Source organism: Protopterus annectens, chromosome 4.part0, assembly GCF_019279795.1.
Source record: "Protopterus annectens isolate FY-2018-M chromosome 4.part0, PAN1.0, whole genome shotgun sequence".
Classification (NCBI taxonomy): Eukaryota; Metazoa; Chordata; order Ceratodontiformes; family Protopteridae; genus Protopterus; species Protopterus annectens.
This window is the reverse complement of record NC_056733.1, coordinates 606,626,138-606,654,102: the sequence shown is the minus strand read 5'-3', so window position 1 is coordinate 606,654,102 and position 27,965 is coordinate 606,626,138. Positions and strand designations below refer to the sequence as shown.

The 27,965-nt window shown below is 41.5% G+C and overlaps 1 protein-coding gene across 1 annotated transcript in view; it reads left to right on the top strand.

Annotated features, from left to right (window-relative positions):
• DNAH10 (dynein axonemal heavy chain 10) overlaps positions 1-27,965 on the top strand; it is a 5,879,077-nt gene that overhangs the window by 2,946,004 nt on the left and 2,905,108 nt on the right. The gene's annotated exons all lie outside the window — the stretch shown is intronic.

Here is a 27,965-nt window from a genome sequence, read left to right as displayed (position 1 = left end):
CTATGAATGAACTGGATAAGGTTTCTCTGAGGCTGACCACTCTGACTGCCCTGGCAAATTCTTCCATGAGGCTCATTTCCCATTCAGCAGAAGGATCTGCAAGGGCAGCCGACGCCACATTGCAATACACAGACATGCATGAATGAGGCTTTGTGATTTCATGGAGCCCTTTAAGGCATATTTTGTCAATGCCCCTTTTGATGTTTTTTGTTTGGACCACCAGTTAGGTACACCCTGAACTGCGATGAACAAGAAGGTAAGACCTTGTCTTCCATGGGGATCAAGTTTTACACCTCTCAACAAACCTATTCAAGGAATCAAAGAGGGGCTAAGAAGACTTGTTTCTGAAAATCACAAGGTTCCTTTCCTGATCAAAGTGGAGAGTACTCCTCCAGAGGCAGAGGAGGTGGCTATAATGGGAACCACCACCCTAGAGGCAGAGGGGCCCCACAAAACCAGGGCTTTAGAGGAACCCTTTTCTGACAAGCCCTTTCAGCACTCCTGAAGTACCGTCTGACTGTCTGACTCTGGAGTCAGTCGGAGGCCATTTTTTCCTGCACCCAGGTGCCCGGGCCCAAATAACAACAAATGCTTGGGTGGAAACCATAATATCCAGAGGCTACTACATTCCCTTTTCTCTCCCCCCCCTTCAAAAGTTCAAAAGAAGATCCGCAATGTTCCACCCAGCCAGAGGGAGTTGGCAGTTTTAGAGATCAAAAGATTACTGCAAAAGAGTGTCATCCAAGAGGTCCCAGATGAACAGAGAGGATCCAGAAATGATTCCTGTTTCTTTTTGGTGCCAAAGAAAACAGGGGACCTGAGGCCTGTCATAGACCTAAGCAAACTCAATTTGTATGTAGAGAAAGAGAAGTTCTGGAGGGTGACGGTTCATTCTATTACTAAGGAAAGATGATCAGATGTGTTCTTGGACTTGAAGGATGCTTACTATCACATAAAAATAGACAGGTGGTCCAGAAGTCACCTGAGCTTCCACATGGGAACTATTCACTTCCAGTTCAGAGCTGTACCCTTTGGTCTCACCACAATCCCTTGGGTGCTTGCCAAAAGCATAGCAGTGGTCGCAGCTCATCTGCGATTGCAAGGGTTTCAGGTAATCCCGTATCTAGACAGTTGGCTGTCAACTGCCCCTATGTGGCATCAACTTTCTCATGCTAGGGGCTATTTCTACCAGATATCCCACATCCTAGGCATCACCATAAATCCAGACAAGTCACAACCATTGCCGGTACAAACTTTGGAATTCATCGGGGCTCAGCTGAACACCATTACGCACGTAGCTTCCTTGCCCCAACATCACATCAACACTTTGGCTCTTCAGGTCCAAGCTATATTATCTCAGCCCTCTCCTTCTGCCAGATTAATTCTATGGCAGCTGCTATAATCTTGCTGCCTCTAGCCAGATAGTACATGCACATTCTACAATGGACACTGGCTATTCAATAGTCAGTTCTACATCAGTCCCTATCTGTTTCTATCAGGTTGACCAGTATTTGCAGAAGTCATTTAGAATGGTGGATTCACTCTAATGTGTCAGTAAGCAGACCCTTCATCCTTCCCCCTGCAATAACCATAGTGACTACAGATGCTTCCTACCTAGGGTGGGGGGGGGGGCATTTTGAGGGGAAGATGGTCCAAGGGACATGGACTCCCCAGGAGACCAGATTACATACAAATGTCCTGGAGATGAGAGCTGTCCTCCTATTGTTGCAAGCATTTTAGGACACACTCCCTCTGGAGACCATCGTGATTCACACAGATAACATGTCAGTCGTCTTGTAGATCAACAAGCAGGGAGGAACCCATTCATACCCACTGTGTAGAGAGGCCATGAGGGTTTAGGAATGGGCAATCTCTTCACACCACTTTCTACTTGCAACACAGGTACTGGGGAAATCCAATGCATTGGCAGACAGGCTCAGTAGGTCCATTCTAATGCCTCATGAATGGTCCCTCAATCAGTCAGTAGCGAATGAGATATTTGACCATTGGGGTCACCCCCGCTGCATTCTCTTTGCATCCCCTCACAACAAGTGCAGCAGTTATTTCATTCTGACCCCTCCTGCAAAGAGTTCCCCAAGGGAAACTCTAGTCTATGACTGGTTTCCAGACTTCTTTATACTTATCCTCCTCTTCCGCTGATCCCAAAATTTCTTCAGAAAGCCAAACAATTGAAGAGTACTGTGATCCTCATTGCCCCCTTCTGGCCTCATCAGATTTCCTTCCCCTGGTCTCACATTAGATATCCTCCTTGGATACTGGAACCCAAACCACTCCTCCTCTATCATCCCATGCTAGGACTCCACCCGGATCTCCCCACACTCAAGTTAACTGCTTGGTTTCTCCAGTTCCCTTGATTGCTAGAGGGTCCATGTTTTCCTCACCAGTCAAAGCTATCATTCTAGCTTCCCAGAAAGCATCCACCAAGAAAGTATATAAAAGCAAGTGGAAAAGATTTTCTATTTGTGCTGCTAATTATACTTTACTTATACTATTATATTCCTTTGCAGTGCCTGTTTCTTCAAAACGTTCTTTTCTCGAGTTTTTATTTAAAGAAGGTTCCAGTTTTGTGACTATTAAGCTCCAATTAGTGGCCATTTCCAATTTTCATGTGGATTACCTTCGGGATCTATCGCTTCAACCAGGTTATGTAAAGCCTTTATGAAAGGTGTTTTTCTTCTCAGGCCTCTGATCATAGACCCCAAGCCTCCTTGGGATCTGACTGTCATTCTGCAAGGGTTGACCCAAAAGCCCTTTGAACTGGCTAATGATTGTGACTTGAAATTTTTGTCCTGGAAGTCTACTGTTCTCATGGCCATTACTTCAGCAAACAGAGTTTCTGAATTGCAGGCACTTTCATCTAAACCTATTTATATTATTTTTTCGCAAGGTTAGAGTTTCCCTACATGGTAATCCATCCTTCATGCTAAAAGTGGCTACAGAGACTAACATAAATTAGTGCATTCAGTTACCAGTGTTTTTTCTTAATTATTCTAACAATGCGTGACGCCCGCGCCCTGGCCCAGCAATCAGGGAGCCTCAATCCTCACCACTAACACCAGAGAGGGCATCTCATATATGAGGAAAGGATAACAAATACACAACAGGAAGTAAATGCACACACAGCCAGGAAATGGAACAGCTTGTTGTAAGTTCACCAAGGCAGATTCAGTAAATCCAGGTAGGCACCAAACGAATTCAAATAATTCCTTTATTCAGAACCACAGAATAATAACACACAAGCGCTTTCGCTCAGAGGAATTCTGAGCTTTATCAAGTGACACCATGCTGTTGAATCAGGTGTCTTATATACCTTGAAAATCCTAGGTTAATTAGAAAGCACTACCAATTAACATTTTAAAGAGACTGTGCACTATTCCACATGCTTAAAAATTCCTTTAAAACAAAATATATAAAAAAATATAATAGTAAAGTGCAATTTCCCTTAAGAGCACACAGAGATCACATTCAGTCCGAGGCTCATCACTCCCTTGCTCTCCAGGTCCCCAATAAGTCTCCCCACTGGCACAGCTGTAGGGTCCAGATCTCAGCCAGCTGGGCAAGCTAAAATCTCCAGCATCCTCTCTGTCCAACCAGTGCTTTGTGTCCCTGCCCAAGTAGCTGACACACATACACTTTGAGATAAGATTTTATACAACCACTTCTGGGGAAGGCTGGCACAGGTTCTCCAGCTGTGCCCCTTTTACCCAGACTATGCAGTAGAAATCACTGCCACCAACCAGCTAATAATTATCAGCTACTCAAAAGCCCTTAAAAGAGAGTCCAATTATTACTGTGCAATATTACTATCCAATTGGTAGTATAGCCCACTGCTAAAGCTATTAGAGTAGCTTTGTACAGTTTTACCAAAGGCATGCAAGTACTCTTAAGAGCTTAAATTATCTCTCCACAAAACAGCCACAGTTGAAAAGTTTTAAAATATTTAATAATAAATAATTAAAACCACAAGACAATACTTTCCACTACACAGTGCTAGACGAGCTCAGAGATCACACAGAAGTACTTAAAATAATTCAGTAGTACAGTTCTGACATCACAGAAAAAAACTTAGTCTAATCTTTCTAGTTTTAGTTATTTCTACAAGAAAACACACTTCCAAAATAACTTGCTTACATAGAGCAAGGCAGAGTGCTGTGAGTTGGATGAGCAAGTAAAAATGCTTAATGCCTTCTGATTCTCTCTGTTTAAATTGAAACTGCAGTTCTGATAAAACATTACATCATTTCACACTTTCCTGGTGTTCCCAGGCTAACAGAAACTGCATTTACATTCTTTTACACTTAGGCAGAAACCAGAGCAATAAAGAACATTTCACATGTAAATTCTGGTCATTAACTTTAGCCTTAAAACAATAGGCAGGAAGTCTTCATCTAATCTGGCCCAAGCTGAATTGTAAACATCAAAGGTAGTCATGAGATAATTTTAATTTCAAAGGACCACTGACATATATGCTTGCAACCCCAGGCTCCATCTTAGCAACTTGACATTTTGCTGACTGTCTCTATTTAACCATGTTAGAGGGTTGTGATCTGTCATAACACAAGACAATACTTTCCACTACACAGTGCTAGACGAGCTCAGAGATCACACAGAAGTACTTAAAATAATTCAGTAGTACAGTTCTGACATCACAGAAAAAAACTTAGTCTAATCTTTCTAGTTTTAGTTATTTCTACAAGAAAACACTCTTCCAAAATAACTTGCTTACATAGAGCAAGGCAGAGTGCTGTGAGTTGGATGAGCAAGTAAAAATTCTTAATGCCTTCTGATTCTCTCTGTTTAAATTGAAACTGCAGTTCTGATAAAACATTACATCATTTCACACTTTCCTGGTGTTCCCAGGCTAACAGAAACTGCATTTACATTCTTTTACACTTAGGCAGAAACCAGAGCAATAAAGGACATTTCACATGTAAATTCTGGTCATTAACTTTAGCCTTAAAACAATAGGCAGGAAGTCTTCATCTAATCCGGCCCAAGCTGAATTGTAAACATCAAAGGTAGTCATGAGATAATTTTAATTTCAAAGGACCACTGACAATATATGCTTGCAACCCCAGGCTCCATCTTAGCAACTTGACATTTTGCTGACTGGCTCTATTTAACCATGTTAGAGGGTTGTGATCTGTCATAACAGTGACTTTTCTTCCATACAGATAAGGCTGAAGTTTCTGTAGTGCCCACACTATGGCTAGACATTCCTTTTCTACAGCTGCATAGCATTCCTCCTTGGGTTGGAGCCTATGACTGAGATAAACCACTTGATGCTCTTCCCCCTCTGAAGTAATATGGCTAAGTACAGCCCCACCCCATGGTTCGAAGCATCCACATGCACAACAAATTATTTGCTGTAATCTGGACTGGCTGACCAAAGGGGGTCCTCCCAAAGCTTCTTTAAGCTTCTGGAATGCCTGCTCACATGCTGGAGTCCACACTACCTTATCTGGCCTGTTCTTCCTTGTCAGGTCTGTGAGGGGAGCAGCTATGGTACTATAACTGGGGACGAACTTTCTGTAGTACCCTGCTGTCCCTAAAAATGCCCTCAACTGCTTTTTAGTAACAGGTGCAGACCATGCCTGAATGGCTTCCACTTTGACAGGTTCTGGCCTTATCTTACCACTCCCCACTCTGTCCTAGGTAGGAGACCTCTGTCATACCCACCTGACATTTGCTCGGCTTAATGGTCAAGTCTGCCCAGCACATCCCTGACATGACGTAGGTGCTCTGGCCAGGAATGGCTGTAGATGGCAGTATCATCTACGCAAGCAAGGGCAAACCCTCCTGCATGAGCGACCAGCCTCTGGAAAGTCACTGGGGCATTCTTCATCCCAAAGGACATCTTGGTGAACTCATATAAACCAAAAGGAGTCACAAAGGCTGACTTCTCTCTAGCACTGGGAGTCAAGGGCACCTGCCAGTAACCCTTGCTAAGATCAGTGGTTTTAAGATACTTCGCCCCACCCACCTGCCCTAGGGCCTCATCTGTCCTAGGCATGAGGTAAGCATCCGACTCTGTGTGACTATTTAATTTCCTGTAGTCCACACAGAACCTGGTGCTGCCATCCTTCTTTGGCACCAGCACCGCTTGTTGTGTCTGACAGAAATGAAAACCATTACCTGCTGCCCCACAGCATACTCTCTAGTTCAAGCATTCCTGTCATACCACACCTTTTTCTGTTGTTGGGCGTTTGCCAGGTTCTCCTGGACCAAGCCAATGAGTTCTCTGAGCCTTGTCCTGAGGTTTTGGACGTATGCTGCAACAGACTCCTTGTGAGACTTGCACTCACCTTTCCACTTCTCTTGAATTAAATCTAGAGGTCCCCTCACCCTATGCCCATACAGCAACTCAAAGGGTGAAAAACCTGTGGATTCCTGGGGAACCTCTCTGTAAGCAAACAGATGGGGCAAATATTTGTCCCACTTCCTTTTAAGCTGATCTGCAAATGCCTGTAGCATGGACTTGATGGTAGAGTTTAACCTCTCAACAAGACCATTAGTCTGGGGATGGTAGGCTGTGTTCTTCATGTGCTTCACCCCACCGGACTTCCACAGACAAGCCAGCAGGTCTGACGTGAAATTGGCACCTCTGTCAGTCAGTATTTCTTTTGGGAAACCTACCCTGCTGAAAAATCTCTAACAAAGCATTTGCCACATTCCTTGCCTTAGTGGAGGACAAAGCCACTGCCTCAGAGTATCGTGTAGCATAATTCACTACCACTAGAATATACTTTTTCCATGTGGAGCTTGGGGTACTCAGAGGACCCATAATATCCATAGCTATCCTCTAAAATGGCTCCTAAATCACAGGCAAAGGCATCAAAAGAGCTCTCACCTTGTCTCCTGCCTTGCCTATCTTTTGGCACTGCTCACAGGTCCTGCAGTACCCTGTTACATCTCTGGGAATTCCAGGCCAATAGAAGTTCTGCATAATACACCTCTTTGTATGTTTTATGCCCATATGATCTGCAAAGGGAATATCATGGGCTATGGCTAGAAGCATCAGACGGTAGGCACTAGGCACTACCAACTGCTGTACTCTCTCACCTTCTATCCCTCTCTCAGAGATCCACTCTCTCTATAGTAACCCTTTGTCCCAGTATACAGATTCCCCCCTTTCCTTGAGTATCAGGTGCCTCCCTAGCTACCTGCCTCAGGCCTTGCATTGTAGTGTCTGAGAGCTGAGCCTGTCTCAACTCTCTCTTTGTAATCCTTCTCAGCTCTCCTTCCATGGGAAGTCTGGCATCCTCTGACAGTGGTACCTCACTGTCAGCCTGGGTACTACTACTCACGTCTACCTTTGCAGTCACTTTGCCCAAGGGACCATCCATACCCACAAGCAGCTGTGGCTCACATTCAGTCTCACTGCTACTGAGTAGCTACCTTCCTGAAGTAACCACCTCACCAGTCCTGGCTGCAAGTATGCTGTCTGTCTGGGTCTCCCCCAGACTACCAGACCCACATGCTTGTCTCCTAGCCGGACTGTGTGTAACTGCATAAGCACATGGTACTGCCTCATCCAAATCCTTCCTTCTTAGGACATCTGCAGGATGGTAGTTTAGTACCCCTGTTGTCTCAAGACAACCTACTATTGTCATTTTGTCTTTCCCACTTACTGGCTATCTCACCTTTTGTTCCCCACCTTGTCTCCATGGACACCTGTACACCTGTATGCCACATGGCCCCACTGGTTGCATTCAAAACATTTAACCCTAGCTCCTGGACATGTACCTGGACTAGTGGCTTCCCCTGCTACTGGCAGATTCTATTGTGGCAGTCTGTGCTGACCACCATGGGTTCCTAGACCCATGAGCAGTACTAGGGGGTCCCCTTCTTGCCCTGCCTGCCAGGTATAGGTCTCCTTTCTTCCACAACTCATCTGACGTAGCACATTGTCTATCAGCTAACCAGATCCTCATGTCCTCAGGCAAAGTGCTAAGGGATTGTTCCCTCACCAAAAGGTCTGCTAGCCCTTCAAAAGTGATGACCTGACATCCACTCACCCACCTATGGAAATAAGTGCTCAGTTCAGCAACATATTCACATGCACTTTCATCTGCCTTGAGTCTATGCTTATGAAACATTTTGCTATACGTTTCAGGTGTTAGCTTAAAACATTCTAAGAGACATTTTTTTACAGCAGTATAATCAAAACAGTCAGCATCAGGCATTTTTGAAACAACAGTTACAGCTTTACCATGGAGTAAGGGGATCAGGAACCGTACAAAGAGCCCTTGGTCAACTTCATACTGTTTACATACCCTCTCAAACATATGAATGAAACTATCAAAATTACCCCCCTCTTTAAACTGTGTAAGAAATCTACTGACCTTTTTTTGCTTCTGGGGTCCAGTTACTCCCTTCCCCATTATCTCCATGCCTCTGGCGAAGAGTCAGCATCTCCTTCTCATGCTGCCTCTGCCTCTCTTGTTCCTCAGCTTGCAGATGTAACAGTTTCTCATTCTCCTCAGCCTGCAAGCATTGCAGTCTCTCATTTGCTTCTAATTCCACACACCTTGCCTCCAACTCAAGTCTCTTTAGCTCCAGCTGGATTTTAAGTCCACTGCAGAAAGGTTGAGCTGTCCATTCTCCGAGGGTATTATATTTCCACTGCCAGTCTGAGTGTCTTCCTGGTTGCTGTTTTCTGATGCAGCTGAAACCACGGCTGCAGTCAGGTCTGCCTTAGTCTGGTTTCCATGCACCAGTCCCGTATCCTGACACATCTCCTCCAGCTGGCTCCTTGTCAGCTTTCCATACTCCTCTGCTGACATGCTGCCTGCTCACCCTGATTAACTAAGCTAACAAAAGAAATAAAACAATTCTGATCTGAACTCTGAGTATTCACCGTGTGGCTGATTTAAAGTACAAAACACCTTCCAAGCTTGCTGTAAACAAGCTACATGATTCACTCTACCCACATCACTACAATCCAATTAGTATTTGCCAACTAATTAATATATGGTGTGTATATCACACCGCTGCCAAACACAAATGTGAGGATATCCCACCACTGCCACCAATTAATATGTGATGCCTGCGCCCTGGCCCAGCAATCAAGGAGCCTCAATCCTCACCACTAACACCAGAGAGGGCATCTTATATATGAGGAAATGATAACAAATACACACAGTAAGATGCAATTTCCCTTAAGCGCACACAGAGATCACAGTCAGTCCGGGGCTGGGCGCTCCCTTGCTCTCCACTTCCCCAGTAAGACTCCCCACTATAGGGTCCAGATCTCAGCCAGCTAGGCAAGCTAAAATCTCCAGCACCCTCTCTGTCCAACCAGTGCTTTGTGTCCCTGCCCAAGTAGCTGACACACACACTTTGAGATAAGAGTTTATACAACCACACAGACACTTCTGGGGAAGGCTGGCACAGGTTCTCCAGCTGTGCCCCTTTTACCCAGACTATACGGTAGAAATCACTGCCACCACCCAGCTAATAATTATCAACTAATCGAAGGCCCTTAAAAGGGTGTCCAATTATTACTGTGCAATATTATTATCCAATTGGTAGTATAGCCCATGGCTAAAGCTAATAGATTGGCTTTGTACAGTTGTACCAAAGGCATGTAAGTACTCTTAAGAGCTTAAATTATCTCTACACAAAACAGCCACAGTTGAAAGGTTTTTAAATATTTAATAATAAATAATTAAAACCACAAGACAATACTTTCCACTACACAGTGCTAGACAAGAGCTCAGAGATCACACAGAAATACTTAAAATAATTCAGTAGTACAGTTCTGACATCACAGGAAAAACACTTAGTCTAATCTTTCTAGTTCTGGCTATTTCTACAAGAAAACACACTTCTAAAATAACTTACTTACATAAAGAAAGGCAGAGTGTTATGAGGATGATCAAGACAAAAATGCTTAATGCCTTCTGGTTTTCTCTGTTTAAATTGAAACTGCAGTTCTGATAAAACATTGCATCATTTCAAACTTTCCTGGTGTTCCCAGGCTGACAGAAACTGTATTTACATTCTTTTACACTTAGGCAGAAACCAGAGCAATAAAGGACATTCCATATGTAAATTCTGGTCATTAACTGTAGCCTTAAAACAATAGGCAGGATGCCTTCATCTAGCCTGGCCGGAACTGAATTGTAAGCATCAAAGGCAGTCATGAGATAATTTTAATTTCAAAGGACCAACAAGAAATGCTTGAATTAACTTTCTTTACAGCAGAGGGCAATGTTGCCGCATTATTTTAAGTTCAACATTTCACAGCATATTCTTTCATTTAAACAGGCAAGTTTGTAGTTCAACATTCATATTTACAAATGATACAATTATCTGCACAATTCTATATGGCTAGGCTGGCCACCTTCACCCATCTCTACCAGTCTTCACACAATACACTCCGTGGATGTTCACAAACAATTGTGTTTCTACCTACATAGAACAAAACATTTCAGAAAATCTGAGCAGTTATTTGTCTCTTTTTCCTCCAACTGTAAGGGTCAAGCAGTTTCTAAATTGACAACAGCAAAGTGGATAACCAGTTGCATATCATTTATTTATGAGAAAAATTGTTTGAAATTGCCTAGTCTTCCAAAAGCCCATTCAACAAGATCCATAGCTGCATTAGCAGCCTCTTTATCTAGAGTTCCAGTTGATGATTTTTGTGCTGCAGCAACCTGGTCTAACTCTCATACCTTTGCGACCCATTATAAGTTGGACATGTTCTCCTGGAGCAGGACATATTTTGGCTTATCAGTGCTCCAGCATTTCCTTCCTTGAGGTCACCCAAGAAATCTTGTTGCTGGTGACTCTGACCCATCAGTGAAGAAGAATGAGCGGGACAACATCAGATTTATTAGTTACGTACTTACCATAACTTGGTATCTGTGTTGTCCTTCTCTCATTCTGCTTTACCTTCCCAATGAGCCATCCCCCTCCAAAAAGTCTGTTTTTTAGAGGATCTGAAAAAGTCTTTGTTGGAACCTACATTCCAGGTTGAGCCCTTAGTTCCTTTCTTTCTTCTTCTGTCTGCTTTCTGTTAGGGGCAGCAAACTCAATCTGAGAAGGTGGAGCTAGGGACAGAGGATTATGGGTGAGGGAGGAGCTTGAGCCTGGAAGCTTAAGTCTGTAGGAGATGGGTGAGTCATATCCGAGGATCAGATCTGTAACCCCTCAGAGAAGCGGAATGAGAGAAGGACAACATAGATATTAAGTTATGATAAGTACATAACTAATATTTTTCTCTCTTCTATCAGACTTAGCTCAAAATACCTCCATTTTCCTACCTTTCTTTGAACTTCTCCTAATAACAAATTCTTCATTTGAGCTGTATAATTTTCTTTTTTAACTCCTTGGTCAGAACGGCCCATATTCCCAACTTCTGGACAGCCATTGAAGTAATTCCTTGCTTCAGTATAAGCTGTTTCCAGTTTGCTGAGTAGGTTTTATCCTGAAGATAGTATCCCAACCTCATTTGTGCATCTGTAAAGTACAGAACCAAATCTGGCATGACCACCACTCCCATCTTGTGTTCCTACCAGGACCTTCCATTTTATTCTGGGTCTACCACCTTCCCAGAATTACCTAGAAATAATTTTCAGCAGAGCTTTCCGCCTGGATTTCCATGGAGAAAACATAAATGCCTGTCATACTAGAGCTAAGAGGAACTACGAACATTTTAATATCTTGTACTCTTTGATCAAGTTCTGCTTGCACCACTTCCCATTTTTGACTATTTTTTTTCTGTTATTCCCCCCATGTTTCCATTAGTGATTTTTTACTTGGACAGGTATACATATTCCCAAATATTTCATTTTATAGTGTCCCCATAATGCTGGTAGTTGTTGCCCCCATTTGTGAGACAGGGCATAGTTTACACAGATTGCTTAGTCATCTTCTGATTTTCTTTTATCCTGCTGCAGCACTAAACTCATTCACTGTTTAATAATGCCTTCCCAGATTCCTATCTGGATCTGTTAAGAACAAAATTACATAATCAGTGAATATAGCCAGCTTATGCTCTTTCTTCTTGAACTACCTGTCTCTTATGTCTGACAGTCTTATTTTTTCAGCTAAAGGATCCAAATAGAGAGCAAACAGCAAAGGTGACAGTGGACAACTCTGTCTTTTCCACATCCCAACTTAAACTCCTGAGTCACCTTCCCATTCACCTTTAATCTAGCTCTAGTCTGTATGCACATTTCCTTGATCAGTAAAATAAAATCCTGTGAAAAAAGTATACCCCTTCAAAACTTCCCATAAAAAAGCCCAATGCACTCGATCAAAGGTTTTTGTGTTATCCATTCCGAACATCAGCAATGGACTTTTTATGAATGTTGCATCCTGATGTATAATATTCGCTAAAAGAATGTTATCATCTGTTATCCTTAGTGAAGCTACACTGATCCAAATTAATAAACAATTAGAGTAACACAATGGGAGTTAAGAAATACGGTGACACTGATCACCTTTGAGGTTTTAAACAGACAAACAAATCTTTAATTGATTTAGTACCTTTGTCCCTGAAAAATGGGACTTCGTGAGAATCATCATCATCTTGATATCATTTCCTTATATACAAATCCATTGATTAGTATTTCATAACTTAAAGAAAAATAATCCATAAATGTGAACATAATCCTACAAAAGCATGACATGAAACTGTCTTCCATCTAAATACAAATTTAAAACAAAAATATCAGAATAAGAAAACATATTCATATTATATAAACATTAAAGATTCTGACCTGATGGCAATGAAAACAAATGAAAAGCTTTTTTAAGAAAATTATAATTCCGGATAAACATTAAAAAAGTATTTAAAAATATACAACCCTTAGTATTTTAAGTTGAAAATTCATAATTTTCCTGAGCATAATTTAAAAACAGGCTGCAAAGAAACATACTCATTTAAACCTGGGGCGGGAGGGGGGGGGGGGGGGGCAGTGACATTCAGCTTGAGCGGCCAAAGCAATTGCTTATACTCCAGTTTTGTTTCCCCATTATCTTTCTCCAGTATCGCAAATTTAAAATGTTTAAACCCTTTTTACAATTGAATATGTTTAAAAAGAACAGTATTACCATTCCTATTTATAATATCATATTGGTGCTCATAAATTCTTTTTCTTAGTAGTCTTACAGTTTTGCCCACATAAAAACTAGGGCAATTGAATAAACAGCAATGTAGGCTATTCCCATTAACTTGACTTGATATTCCAGAGTCATTCTTTACAAAACTTAGGCTGTCTTATTACTATATTGTTTCAAATTCCTATTCAGTTTTCTATTTTTGTGTTTGATAATTTCATCACATTATTTATCTATCCTACTAAATATGTTATTATAGAGTGAATTATGATTTTTTTAACAGCAAATCATAATAAATGTTCACATTTAATTTCTCTATCACCTTTAATAAATTAGAAATATTTTGAGTATTATATTTTTCAGCAGTTCAAGTAATTCAAGTACATCCCGATCAAACATCTCAATAACTTCATTGCGTAGACAACCATTATATTCCAAATCATTAGGAAATTTCAGTACCTGTAAACCTTGTTAATACAACAGTTTAAATACTCCTTCAAATACCTATTGTCCAGTTGTAGACTCCTGAGTTTACAAAGTTTTTTGTCTCCAAATAATAAACATTGTCCTTTAAAAAGCCCTGTTTATGCCAACCTCTAGGGTTCATATTTATACTTGTTCATAGGTAGGTACTAGGCTATCTGCCGAAAGGCATTTATAAGCCTAGCTGGAATGTGTTGGCTTTCGCCGCCCCTGAGGAGGTCCCTCGGAAGAGGACATGCAAGAGGAAGCATGTGGTCTCCCCTGAGTCTCTGACATCGGACACAGACTTGGAGGACTCAAAGGGGTCCCCACGGTCCCCCTCTGAGTATGTCTCATTCTTGGACATCCTAGAAATCCTTAAGCAGAGGGGTGGCTGGAAGTCCCTTTCCCCTTCTGAAGAGTCCATGTATCTGGATGCATTCGGTTCCCGACCCTGCACCTCTTGGCTGTTTCTGCCCTTTGACCCGCTCCTAGGTGTAGTAAGTCAAAAGGCATGGAGCTCTCTGGAATCTATGGAACCAATTCTGCGGTGGCCCAATAAGTTCAATACTGCACCAGATGACAAACCTTTTCTGACTAGGGGCGTGCCAGTTGATGCTATGGTGGTAGCGGCAGCCTCTAAGAAGGAATTAGCAGAAATCTCTACTTCTGTCCATCCACTGAACAAAGAGTCCCATACAATGGACAGATATGGGGAGCGTGTCTTTTCTTCAGTGGCCTTTACTCTTAGGTCACGGAGTTATTTATCCCATTTCACCCGTCTTCAGAGAGATCTCCAGAAAGAGCTAGGAGATACCCTACAGGATCCTACAGCTGCGGGAGCTACAGAGAGAGCTGCTTCTTGGCTTGCGACCTTATCTTTGGTAAGTTAACTCCTTCATGCGGCTTATTTGCTATGAAGCCGGTGGAGTGAGCAGGGCTGCAGACACAGGTGTTGCCTTACAGAGACATACTTGGATGCGTCTTTGTCAATTTGCAGAGCCCTTCAAGTCCTCCATTACTAACACCCCTTTTGATGGCTCGTTGTTGTTCGGGCCTAAGGTAAAAGAAACTCTCACCAGGTGCGAGCAGGATGGCAAGACTCTCTCTGCCATGGGAGTACATTTTTCCACGCCTACTAGACCTTATCCCAAAGGTCAAAAAGGTGGTAAAATGTGGTTCCGGTAATCCCAGGGAGTTTCGCCTTACACACCTGGTGATTTTTTCCCCCTGGGGCAGAGAGGGGAAATAATTATGGGAGATGCCACCATCGCAGCAGAGGGGGTCCGCAGAGTCAGGGTGACAGACATACTTTCTCTGCTAGGCCCTTCCAGCACTCCTGAAATGAGGCCTGCCTGTCCACTTCTGGAGGCAGTCGGGGGAAGATTGTCACTGTACCCAGAAGCCTGGCAAAGTATCATAAAAGACACATGGGTACAGTCTGTAATATCCAGGGGATACAGTATTCCTTTCTCCATGCCACCTCTTCCCAGAAAACAAAAATCCATCCCAGATGTGCCACCCAATCAAAGGGAACAAGCAACCCTAGAAGTTCAAAGGTTGCTAGAAAAATGAGTCATTCAAGAAGTCCCCACAGACCAAATCGGATCCGGAACTAACTCAAGGTTCTTTTTAGTTCCAAAGAAAGACTGGAGGCCCATTTTGGATCTCAGCAAACTCAACAAGTCTGTCAAGAAGACAAAGTTCTGGATGGTGACACTGCAGTCCGTACTTCCTTTCCTGGGAAAGGACAATTGGATGTGCTGCATTGATCTCCAGGATGCGTATTACCATATCAAGATGGACAGGGGGTCCAGGAGATATCTGCACTTCCAGCTGAGAGCCAGTCACTACCAGTTCAGAGCTCTGCCCTTTGGCTTCACCACAGCCCCCAGGTTTTTCACCAAATGCATGGCAGTAGTCACGGTTCATCTGAGGCATCTAGAATTCCAGGTGTTTTCATATTTAGATGACTGGCTCCTTACCGCCACCAGGCATCGATTAACCTAGACAAGTGACACCACAATCCACCTCTGCTCTCAGCTAGGCATCACTATAAACTACGAAAAATCTGTCTTGTTGCCCTGTCAATATGTTACATTTATAGTGACTGATCTAGATACCAAAGGCATGATAGCAAAGTTGCATCAGGAGAGGGTGTCGACCATTCAACACCAGGTTGCAATATTAATCGGGAGAAAAAAAGACTCAAGCAAGATTTGTTCTACATGTCCTGGGCTCAGTGGTGGCAACAATAGCGCTAGTTTCTTTGGCGTGCTTCCACATGAGGTTATTACAGTGGCTCCCATTTGCTCAATGGTCTATGCAAGATCTTCTCATGTCTCTCGAGATTCTTATCACGGAGACCTGCAAGAAGGACCTAAAATGGTGGCTTCAGTCCACGTAGCTGACGATAGGCAAACTGTTCGTCCTCTCCCAACCAGTGGCCACAGTGACCACGGACGCTTCCCAGATAGGATGGGGGGGACATTATCTGGGATAGACTGTTCATGGGACTTGGCAACAACATGAGTACCACTTGCACATAAACGTCCTAGAGATGAGAGCAGTACTCCTGGCATTGCAAGCACTTCACAGCTCTCTCCCCATGGGAACGATTGCAATTCAGACGGACAACATGTCAGTGGTATGGTACATCAACAGCCAAGGCGGAACCAGATCCTACCCCTTATGCCAAGAGGCTGTAAGAGTGTATCAATGGGCAATGTCTTCCCAACGCTTTCTGATTGCAACGCACATTCTGGGGAAATCCAACATGATAGCAGACAAGCTAAGCAGGGCTATCCTTATGCCTCACGAGTGGTCCCTGAAACAGGATATCGCGAAACAGATTTTACACAAGTGGGGCCAGCCTTATGGTGATCTTTTTGCTACGTCCATCAATGCCAAATGCAGCAGCTATTTCACCCTAGTCCCCCCACTGGGACAATCACACAGGGATCCACTTGTGCACAATTGGCCCCCCGCGACCTCTGTATGCCTTTCCCTGTTCCCTCTGATACCCAAGGTTCTTCAGAAAGCAAAACCTTTGGGTTGCAAGCTAATACTCATTGTCCCCTACTGGCCTTGTCAAGTCTGGTTTCTGTTTCTTTGGCCCCATCTTCAGGAGGAGCCTTTGATTCCGGACCCAGTTCCGTATCTACTGATGCATCAGTCGGGCACACTCCACCCTTCCTTACAGACCCTCAAGCTGACAGCTTGGTTCCTCCACTTCCCATCTTAGCCAGGCTCCCTGACATCTCCCCTGCTGTACAACATATTCTAATTTCCTCTCACAAATCCTCTACGAAAAAACTGTATACTAGCAAATGGAAATGGTTCTCTTGATGGGCAGTCAAAAATAGTATTGATCCTTTTACTGCACCTCTTTCAAAGATCCTCAAATTCCTTGCTGAAATTTTTAACCAAGGAAGAGCAGCAGCAACTATCTGAGTTCAACTGACTGCTATTTCCAACTTTCATGTGGGAGAAATGAGTTCCAACATAATGTCCCACAGACTATGCTAAGCCTTTCTGAGAGGTACTATGTTTTTAAGACCCCTCCAATAAGAGAACCACTTCCTCCTTGGGATCTAAATTTAGTCCTAGCTGCCTAGACTCTTCCTCCATTCGAAACGGATAATTCTTGTTCTCTAAATTTTTGACTTGGAAAATGATTTTCTTGATTGCCATTACCTGAGCTAGTAGAGTATCAGAATTACAAGCTCTATCCATTTGTCCCCCTTATTTAATTTTTCACAAAGATAGGGATTCTCTCAGAACCAACCCCTCCTTCCTACCAAAGGTTTGCTCAGAGTTCAGTATGAATCAGTCAATAGAACTACCTGTATTCTTCCCAAACCATGGCAACAAGGCAGAGTATAAGCTCCACCAAATGGATGTTCATAGACAGTTATGTTTTTACTTGCACAGGATGCAGGAATTCAGACAATCTGACCAATTGTTTGTATCCTTTGCAGAAAACAGAAAAGAAACTTCAGTCTCAAAAGTAACTTTATCAAAATGGCTTTCAGACACCATTACTTATGTCTATAACTTACAGAACAAACAGCTGCAGGAAAAAATTGAGGACACTCAACTAGGGCCTTGTCTACCTCTACTGCCTTTTAGGACAGACTGCCTTTAGACTCAATTTGTGCGGCAGCTATGTAGGTTAATCCCCATACCTTCATCACTCAATACAAGGTAGATGTGGTCTCCTGGAACAGGGCATCCTTTGGTTCCATGCTTCTAAAGAGTGAATTCCATTGAGCCACCCAAGAAGATGATGTTGGGGATGCTGTCCCAACCAACAAGAAGGAAGGCGAGATAGGGACAACATAGCATAAATAAGTTATGTACTCAGCATAGCGTTCCATGTTTGTTGTCCTTGTTCTCGCCTTCCTTCTTACATCCCACCCTCCTTCCTCCTCCTGGAGGATCGAGAGGAATTATCCATCTTTTTGGCTATATAGGCCTTGATTCCCTTTCCTGCCTTATGAGTTGGGTAAGCTAAGAGTTCCTTTACTTACATTTTGGTGGTGTTTTATATATGTATGTATATATACATATATATTCATATATGCCTATAGTTTATATATCTGTACATTGTAGTCTAGTGTTATGGGTTATCACAAACAAGATCTAGGTAACTCACGCTAGGCATGATGGGATGGGGTCTAGCCATGGGCCAGTGGAAGCTCTCAAGCTTTAGAATACGGCCAAGTCCTCGGCTCCGAACCCAACCAACAAGAAGGAAGGAGAGATCAAGGACAACAAACATGGAACGTTATGGTGAGCACATAACTTCTTTTTTTATTTGTCTAGTCACCAAATTTCTTTTGGTAGTCCATCTCATCTTGCTAATTTCTCTGATGTCTGTAATTTCAACTGTTCCTCTATTTCTTGCCTGGTAATTCATTGAGACAGCATGTCATTATTTTCTGTTGTAAATTTATTAAGATTTAACTCTTCCAGATGTTCTTTTACCTTCTTTTCTCATGTTGCTTTAATTTCTTGTTCTTTATAAATCCTGTCAAAATACTCTCTGAAGGCTTCCCCTATGAAATCTGGTTCTGGTATTAATTTTTCTACCCCCACATTCTTTACTTTTGAAATACTTCTCTTCTCCTGTTCCTTTTTTAGTTTTTTAGCCAGAATCTTCTGCAATGTTGAAGTTTGAGTAAAGTATCTCTGCTGAAGTGAAGCCTGTCTCCTTAATATTTCCTCATCAACCATCTCTTTCTATCTGTCCCTATTAACTCTGTTTGCACCTCCATTCTCAGATTAGGACCCTTCCATTGTAACTCCCTAGTTCTCGTGTGTTCTGTCTCCAGTATTTGTAATTTACTTCCCAGTCCATCTTCTGCTGTTCTTGCATACCAATCCTTATCTTATTTTAACATTATCCAATCTTTTTGTTATCTGTGCCCCATTACCTAGAGATTCTATTAACTGATGAGCAATTGGTAAAAAGTGACTATTTTTCTTGTTTTATCTGTCTACCAACTACTTCCTGCCCTCCAGTGTCTCATCCATTCTTATTCTTCTTGGCATTTCAACTACCAAGTAATTATGTTCACTGGAGATATAAAAATCAATTCAACCTTGGCCAATGACTGTACCTTTCCTGCATATTCTGTCTCCCATCACCCATATTCATTCAGCCGTAGTGTCGACACAGTTGGTTTGGATAGTTATCCTCAGTAGTGACGTCCTGGGCCCTAGGTCCTTCATTCACATCCATCCTTTGGGTCATTAAAATCTAGCCCCCCCCCCCCCCAGTATTCATATACATTGCTGAAAAATTATAATGTTGTTAATCATGGCTCACATTTCTTCCTTGGGGATCTTTGGTGGGAGATATATCCATCCCAGTGTAATCCTTTTGTCCCCCCAAATTCCTTGTAGCAGCACATACTGTCCCAGCATATCTACCCAATGCTCCTTAGTTTCTAGCCAGGACCCCTGATTAATTAGCACCACAACTTCCTTTTTTCTTCCTCCAACAGCATTGGCATAAAATCTGGAACAATATGCCCTATGAATACATCTTTCATTTTCCTGCTGAGTTAAATGGGTTTCTTGTAGCATAACAATGTTGAATTTGCCACTCCAGAAGTATTGCAAAACCATTTATTTTTTCTTGGTGTCTATTAAGCCATTAATATTCCAATTTAAAATCCTAATTTTGTTAAGCATTCTATTTTATTGAATATATTCTCACAGATATTTTGTGTCCTGTCACCTTTACTTTTAAGGCCTCACTTGCTACTTTTCATCCGTTTTTTGCCTTGCAAATTTTCTGTTTTGCAGGCAGCAAACAACATTTTTCCTTTAACGAACCCAAACAAACTCCTACTAACCCCAATATAAAAACTATATACATGCCTATCCCTTTCTCTAGCCTCTTAACAGTGATGTACTGCTGCATCTACATGATGTAGATGTCTTTACTTAGTTGTAAAGATCCCTAATACCTTGCTCCCTTTTCATACCCTGTCATATTGTGCTGTCTTCTGTTGCCATCTGTCCTATCGCTTCCTCATTGTGACTCTCTTAATTTTCCTACTTATCCCTCCTGTTTGCACAGCAATCTCTGTCTTCTTGTGTATAACAAAAGGGGCGGGTTCCCTCAGTATCACCTCCTCTAGGCATTTATTTGGTGCAACCTTCCACAGATTGTGGAATGTAGAGTTTCTCGAGGAACCTTGTTTGCCATCTTCACTGACCACATGACACCCCTCATTGCAATTTCGACTCAGCTTTAATAACTAGTTACATTAAACATTTGTTGAGTATGGGTCTTATTCCTCCCAACCCCCCAGTGAGACATAATGTCTAGACATTTATTCTTATTTACAAAATGTTCATTTTTTAGTATTACGTTTTTACTTCTTACTAACAATCTTTGCTAAATAAATGGCTCCATTCATGGAGGCAGTTCTATTCATCCAATTCTAACATTTCTATCTCCTCCACATGATCATCAGATTCTGACAATAAATTTTCTCTAATCCTTCTTTTGTCTTCCAGCCTCCCACTGATGCTCTTCCATCTTCCTTTAATGACGGTGAATGGATTTAGTGGCCAGTTTTCACTCAGCACTTTTCCCTTGTCCAGCAGGTTCTGATCATGCCCATTCTGCTGGCCTGTTTCTTTATTCTGCTTGCTGAAAACCCTATACCCCTCTAATTCTTCTGCAGCTAACTCAGGGTCCACAAAGAATTTTGCTCCTTGTGGAAGAAACATTTTGAAGGTTGACAGATATAACATTTTAAAATGTAAATCCTGTTGCCTTCATATCTTAAAGTAGGGAGTGAAACAGCTCTTTTTCAGTCTTGTGGCCAATGACTAATCCTGATTGACAAACACGCATTTCTGCTCGATCTGCAGGATTTTCAGCCATAATTTACCCAGCAGCTGCTCTTTTAACAGATAAGGCTGCATTTTGATGACAATGGGCTTTGGGAATCTTTGCCTTGACCCCTCAGTTTATAAGACTCTGTGAGACCAATCACGCTGCACTTCCTTTCTCGATAGACCTGTCAATTGAATGATTAGTCCAGTCATAATTTTTAAACAATCCCAATCTTCTGAGCCCTTGGAACATTCAATACTCTTAAATTCTGTCTGTCGCCAACTTCTGTCTTCCACCTCCTGTAGTTTCATTTCCATTTCTTCCTTTGCAGCTGCGAGCACTTCTACCTTACTGTAAGTTTTTTTTCCTTCAGTCTTTAACCCCACAATTTCATTCAAGTGACAATTTAGGGCATCATCAGTCTCCTTGCTGCTTATCTGTTTTTTTTGTTTTTTTGTTTTTTTTTAAATCTATAAATGTGTCCCCTGTCCTCTTCATTTCTGAATATAATTTGTCAGTTTTCACATGCAGGACATCATGTCTTGATGTTTTACCTATAGCTTACTGGTCTGCTGGTATTATTATAGTTTGCCAACCCCCAATTGCTTAGACTTTCCTACTGCTGTATTTTTCATTTTCTTGACATTTGCCCTCACACTGGAGTCCTTGACATCCACGCACAACTTTTGGACAGATTGGGAATTTGTCTGTTAATAGTTTTATTGGGTATGAGACACTGGGTATTCGCACTACACAGCTTTCCTATTATGGGTCCATACTGGAAATCCTGGGTATCAATATTTTTCCATAGTTAGATGACTTGATTATCTTTGCAGAGTCTTTTATCAAAGTGAGAGGACTCTCTCACTTAGGTGAGAGATCTCTTACACAAGCTGAGATTCCAAGAGAACTTTCAAAAGTCTTTTTTTGACTCCACGCAGGATTGTGTTCCTGGAGTATCAGCTAGACACCTCAGTTCCAAGAGCTTTTCTTCCACAGGAAATATAGATCTATATGTAGATCCGTTTCTTAGGTTTTTCATTCAGACTTCAGTCACTGAGAGGGAATACCTCAGAGTTTTGGCTCTCATGATATCACTGGAAAGACTGCATACGAGACAGGTACGATGGTATCTGAAAGCACTTTGGTCCCAGTACCAACATCCTTTATATTTTCAAATCCAAGTGCTGGGGTTTGTTAGAAGAGAAATCACTTGGTAGAGACAGAAAATTTAGCTAAATCAGGTCTCCGTTTCTCTTTCTCTTTGTCTGTCTCTCTCTGCTACAAAGCAGTCAGTCAGCACAGACATTTTATACTTTGCTTAGGGAACAGTTTCAGGAGGAATAAAAGCCAACCCTTTCCACAAAGCCATAGATGAAGCCAAAGCCGTGGTAAAGTGCGCCTTTACCTTGCCTGGAATTGTTTTGTTGTGGTGAATATAACAGAAGGTAATAGTCTGAGGCAACCATTTGAAAATACTCTGTTTTGACACAGGTTGTCCCTTTTTTTTTTACCTTCACAAGAAATTAACAACTGATCCGAAGATCTGAAAGAATTAGCTCTGTCAGGATAGTAACTGAGTTGTCTCTGGACATCCAAAGTGTGGAGTATCCTTTCTCCTTTATTTTTAGGTTCACAAAAGAAAATGGGGAGATGGAGGGTTTGACTTAAAGTAAACTCAGATACCACCTTAGACATAAAAGAAGGATTAGATCTCCAATAAATCCTGTCTCTGTAGAAAATGAGATGGGGTTGACTTACTATGTGAGCTTGAAAATCAGATATTCTTCTTGCAGAGGTCAGAACAATCAGTAAAACATATTTTTATGTTAAAAACCTCAAGTCAGCAAAATTTGGTTCAAATGGAACAAGTATTAGCTTCTCTAACACAGCATTAATGTCCCACACCAGTTTTCTTGAAGGCTTACTATGTAAAACCCTTTTCAAAAACACTTTGACATGAGAATGCATTGAAAGAGGAGGATCCATGGACAGACATATTGAAATGGCTGACAAATTAACCTTGATGGAAGAGATAGTAACTCACATTAATACTGTAAAACCATAGAACAACTAGCCTGAACTGGTGATGGTTATGTTGGAGGTACCAACTAGGAAAAACTTTTCCAGTTCCTAATATATGATTTTCTAGTAGCAGGCTTTCCTGCCTCCATTAGTACTTGCTCCACATCCTCAGTAAATAGGTGCCTAAAGGGAATTAAGACCCTATCTTCCAGGATGTCATTTGAAGTTGATTTGGGTCAGGGTATCTCAAACATCACAGATCTTGTGTGAGTAGATCCATTCTGTGAGTAAGCTTGTGGTAATTGCCACTGATCATTTCCAAAAGAGGGGGGAACCTCTGTTGCCTGGGTCAGAAGGATGTCACTTCAGTGATTTTAGGAGATTCCTTCTGAATCTTCAGAAGTACCTTGGATATCAGTGAAAAGGCTGGAAACACACACAGTAACATTCATGTCAAAGAAAAGAAAAAGGTATCTGTCTTCCAGGGCTTCTTACAAGATGTCATGGAGCAGAAAATTGCCAGCTGATTGTTCAGAGAGGAGGCCAGTAGGTCCACTTGAGGAACTCCCCACAGATGGATCAGATATTGGAAGGCCCCCTGATCTAGTTTCTTCTTCTCCTGCTCAGCTTGTCTGCCACACAGATTTGCTGTGATTGGATGTAGGATGCTTACAGAGGAAAATTGTGTTGTGAATCTATATCACAAGCTAACATGGCTAGCCTGCAAAGGGGGTGTAACCCAGTTCCCCCTTGCTTGTTGATGTACCACATGACTTTGGTATTGTCTTTAACAACCCAAAGAGGTCCAGGGGATGAAAAATGATTCAAGTACCGTGATCAGGGCAAACATCTCTTTTAAAATGATGTGCTTGGGTCTGTTATAAGTGCCCTCCATATAGCTAAGACTACAGCAGCAGTGATCAATATGATGACCCTAGTACAGTTATATAAGTAAACTTACAATAACAGTAGATGTTTAAATAATCACTGCTGCAGTGCCCACTCTCCCCCCCACCCCCACCCTTGTTTTTTAGTTTGCTTTGCCAGGTTGTGAATATTTATTTTTTTGTTGTTCCTAGCATTGTGCTTTCCAGGTCCATCCTCCCTCTCTGTTGGCATGAAAGCTGTTTTTAGTCAGCTCAGCTTGAGCTGACTAACGATTTGGATGCTTGGAAGGTGCCCTGAAGCTTTGGAAGCTGTTCAGATGTTCTGTCCTATGCAGTCAATAATTCATATGTCTAAGGCTACTGTAGCAGTGATCATGTGAACATCCACTGTTATGGTACCTTTACTTAGACAACTGTACGTTTTTCTTTTTTTTTTCTGGTATCATCGAGAAATCACATACCTCTCTTCTAGACTTTATAAGTCTGGATAAACCTATTTTTATATCTTTTGAACTACCAATTTCAGTACAGTTAAGATATTTTACAAGAAGTGCACATTTCATTTGCCTTTCTATACTTTAATTTCCTGATGAGAGTTACCTTGAAGACAAACCCTTCTTTCATTCTAACTGGTGTTAGTTATTTTTTGGTCACAATATTCAGTACTCTTCTACCAAGTTACTATACAAGGAATAACATGATATGCTTGCACTCATACACAAACAACTTCTACATTAAGATGGAGGGTGAAGTTAGAGAAGACTGTTCATCTGTCCTATATTTAAGAAACAAGACCTTCCAATCTGTAAGTGAATTATATTTAAATGTTTAGATCACTTGGTCTATTATACTGAAGTCTGAGAAAACTGATCATCTGTTCATTCAATAAAAAAACCTTCCAGTCTTTTTCAAATTAATTTCTTTTGATATTTAGACCACTATACTGTCATTTACTGTCTTAGCATCAAGGCATTTCCGAAGGTACAGTTTGGCTGTGAGTGACATTTTCCTTAAAGATCCAGTATACAGTTTTTTTAGCATTTCTTTTCCTGTAATTATATTGTCATTATATAAAGTAGGCTTCATTATTATAAAATAAACATATTTTACTTTAGTTACTTCAGTGCAACTATGCTTATTATGCATAGTTAAATTCATATTTGTGTTTACTGTACTGAGCAGCTGTCCAGTTTGTTCCTGATTCCATGTCATGTGACTTACAATTGTAATGTTGTAATTGTTACTGTAAAGAGCGTGTTAGTTTGTAATGGGTAGTTTTTTTCTATGTAGTCAATAGCAGATTTCACCTCAGTAGGGTCAGTCAGTCAGTCAGACAATAGCTACATAAATAAAAGCAGTTATATTCAAGTGAAAGCAAATTAGAACAGAATAAGATAAAGTGCATAATACTCTTTATCATTAAAGCAGATGGAGAGGGGCAATAGCCGTGGGTGCATAGTGTTGGGGGGCATGATCAGTCAATCCTGATCATCCTTTAACTCATTAACACCTACGTGGTGTGGAATGTCGCACCTCTTACAGCCTGCACTCATCGTTGCATTCCAGAGCATTTTCTTTAAATTCAGTTTAAAAAGCATAAGATAATAAAGGCTTTTCTACAGCGATACATCCTAAATTAATAATCTTAGTAATATTCTATTAATAACTCCGTGCTTCTTCTGGTCCTGTTTATTATAAGCTGGTAAATCACACAGTTAAAGTCAGTCCCACGAAAAGGTCTGGATGCCATAAGGAGCTATGGGTGTTAACTGGAAGTATACAAAAAAGGTGCTATAGACCCTGGCCTGTTGGAAATGCTACACTTACACAAATCCAGTGGCTCATGGGCCACTCACTGCAGGGATCTCAGTCTGATTAGTGTCATAAACAGAACCTGCTGGAGGGATAGATTTGTCTCACAAAGAATACCTCTCCAGTGGAAAAGACTCCTCATACAGGTTAAACAAAGCCCTTTATTGACCTTATTTAAGCAAAATCTGGATGACTGGATGGACAGGGGCAATAGATGCTGAATTTAGTGTCTGCCCAAATCAGATATCATTGGATAATGGGATTAAATTTGCTAGGCTTGTAAGGGCCCTAGGGTCATTAGCCTAGTAAAATCCTATGATCCTATGAAGTAAATGATATCCAAACTGTTTAGCTGCAGGGAAAGTAATCTGTCAGCGTTGACACACCTCCCAAGGGATTCTCCCACTGGTGTTGTACATGCATAAAAGAGTCAGATGACTCACCACATTGCAGAGCAACAGTCTCTGAGTGTGCTTCACAAGAGCTGGTGGCTATGGTTAGATACATTATTCAGGCTGTTGATTATGAGGTGCAAAACTGTGTTTTGATCAGCTCTGGAATATCCCCTCTTTGAGTTTTTATCCTTAGGATAATTTCCTCATTCACGCACACTAAGATCCTGATTTTGTGGGAGACCTGGAATCTGAGGTTTTGGAAGTATGGGAGTCCGATCAGTCTGTTTCCTCTGAAGATGAACAGGTTCAGTAACCCAAACAGATGTTTTCTTTTTCCCATATTCTGACTAGCTTTAGGAATGTGCTCTTTTGCGAACAATCACTGACTCTCCCTGATGTCAGCAGGATATATGATCTTTTTGAGACTGCGGCCCTGGACGTGGCCACTATCCCTCCATTGATCATTGCATTTGAGGATATTTTTAAGTACGCTTTCAATTCTCTGTTGAAAGATTCTCTCCCTAATAAAGACTATATCTTCTCCAAATCCAGTCCCTTCAGAAATTCTAGGCAACTGGCTAGAATCTCAGGGAAATAAACTGGTACAGACAAGCAGGATAGTTTCTAATGTGTTAACTACCAGTTTATTTGTGGAAGTTTATATTGAGGTGTATGTTGTGTAGAAGAGTATGCTGCATAATTAACTACTGAACAAAAGTTCTATGGGAAGGATATTATTTCCAATATTTCTTAAATGTCTGTATATGATTTAAGTGCCTTGGAGGGGGCTCACACTGATTCTAGAAGTGCAGTGACATTGGTTGTGATTGAGAGATATAATTGTTTCATCCTCCAGAACCTTTCTGATGATTTTTAAAAAAATTAGATTTTGAATACTTAAGTTGATTCTGATTGTATATTTGTTACAGCAGCTAATTGGGTCCCTAAACACTGGGATGATAGAGGTAAACTGATGCAAGGAGTGTCAATTTATTACCATGTTTCCCTCCAGTTTACAAGATCATTTTCTGTGATATATCTATCAGAAGTCTCAGACGTATGAAGGTATCTAGAGGAAATCTCAGGATGAAATTTGCAGCAAACCTAACGAGAAGCATTTCTTTCCCTAAAAAGATACCTTTCTTTCCCTAAAAGGATACTCCTCTTCCAACTTATGACTTTGGTGAGGCATAGCACCAGTCATTCTCAAGTTCCTCTCTGGGTACCCAAATTCGACAGTTAACTTTCAACAAGAAGGCCTAACCTTCAGTAGTTTCTGGGTGCTCTATTTCGTTGGCAGAGGTTAGAAGGTAAAGTAACATCTGCATCTGTCCTAGGGAGTTCTGCCTTAAGTGTTGGACCAGACTTTGTTATTGCCTTCTGTACTCAAGCAAATGCTGGACTCAGGGGTCAAAGGACTGGTACCTCCTGTGGAGCGAATGAATGATCTGATGATGTAAATTTTCATTCTGTGCTCAGCTAATGGGTTTGGATCTGATCCCTCAGATCTGATTCAGCTAAAGCTCATGGCAACCAAAAACTATCTAGTTTATCCCTTACCCATAATGCATCAACCCCAGGTACCTCAGATCTCATTTGCCACTTTACATGAAAGACATGGTGACCATTATTCTCTAGCACATAAGTGTTTAATTTAGCTATTTTGTGGTTCTTGTAAGTTAAAACCTTACTTTTCTCAGGTCCTTTCCATCCCTTACCTTTTTTTGCCTTTGTAAATGTTATCTCTACTTAATGTTGTTGTTGTTATTGTTGTGTCTTTTGGCTTTTCCCGGTTAGGGGTTGCCACAGTGGAACTCCGGTCCGCTAATGATTGGCAGTAGATTTTTACGTGCCGAGTTGCCAGCCCTGACGCACAACCTTCAACGAAGGTACACCCATTCACACATGTCTCCACACAGAAGACGCTCTAGC